This window comes from Propithecus coquereli, unplaced genomic scaffold, assembly GCF_000956105.1.
Source record: "Propithecus coquereli isolate 6110/MARCELLA unplaced genomic scaffold, Pcoq_1.0 Scaffold6, whole genome shotgun sequence".
Taxonomy (NCBI): domain Eukaryota; kingdom Metazoa; phylum Chordata; class Mammalia; order Primates; family Indriidae; genus Propithecus; species Propithecus coquereli.
This window is the reverse complement of record NW_012151951.1, coordinates 7,478,988-7,480,079: the sequence shown is the minus strand read 5'-3', so window position 1 is coordinate 7,480,079 and position 1,092 is coordinate 7,478,988. Positions and strand designations below refer to the sequence as shown.

General features: G+C 34.9%; 1 protein-coding gene across 1 annotated transcript in view; it reads left to right on the top strand.

Annotated features, from left to right (window-relative positions):
- The window catches only part of SLC35F2 (solute carrier family 35, member F2), a 56,955-nt gene that overhangs the window by 39,565 nt on the left and 16,298 nt on the right, over positions 1 to 1,092 (top strand). The gene's annotated exons all lie outside the window — the stretch shown is intronic.

The window sequence follows — 1,092 nt, the reverse complement described above, 5'->3', positions numbered from 1 at the left end:
TTTCTAATGTTTGCGAAGAGTACGTCGTGAAGAAGCTGAGCAGACAGGAGTTTCTGGGAATGGTGGGCTTATTTGGGACAATTATCAGTGGCATACAGCTGTAAGATTCTAAATTTTTTTTCTAAAAACATAATAAGGAAATATGTCATTGATGATGACTCTCCAACTACTAATATCCATTGTTTATTTGGCCCCAATTCACATTTGAAATCAGTAATAGACATTGCTAAATGTCTATTAGAGGATTGTTAAAATGTCAAGAATTATGCTTAATTTTCTTAAACGTGCGTGAGGCTTAGGATTCCTGATTACAGTGTGGTAGAGGCATTACCAGGAAGGATTGCCCCCCCCCCCCAATTAGCTTCAGAAAACATTAACACATTAATTTCCTAAGCTTATTCAAAAAGAAAGCATAATGTCATGTTTTCCTCTTATAGTTGGCTACAGTTAAAGAGCACTTTTAAAGGAGCCAAACATATCTTTATGAACTCCTTTGGTTTTATTCTTTGTCATTTTTATTAAAGATAGTTATTTTTATATTCTAAGAAAAATTCAAAAGTCGACATAATTCCTCACGTTTGCTAAAGAATAATAAGTAAAATGCCTTTAAAAGAGTAAAAATTAGTATGTGGATCTCTCTTTGACCTCTTATTTTAATCTTAGGTTGATTGTGGAATATAAGGATATTGCCAGCATTCACTGGGACTGGAAAATCGGTATGTAAATAAACGATAATTCTTTTTAGCCAGTTCTTTAACAAAAACGAACATCCAGAAAGAAATGCTTCCTTTTAAAAATATTTAGACATCTTTGTAAAATCCGAGAGTAACTTGATGCGTGCCAGCTATACTGGTTTACATTGAGCTTTCCCTGAGGATTGGCAGATGAACCTACATAAAAGTTCATGTTTAATCTTTACGTGCAGGGATAGCCTTTCTTTACTAGGAATTCTGAACCAGACTGGAGACTGACCTTTGGCCATAGCAGCTTTAATTAGATCTATATCTTGGGTCCTCAAACTTGTGAAGGTTTTCGTCTGCTTGATGTGATCTGTGAAGCATTAACCTGAATCATTGATGGTGTGGAATCACC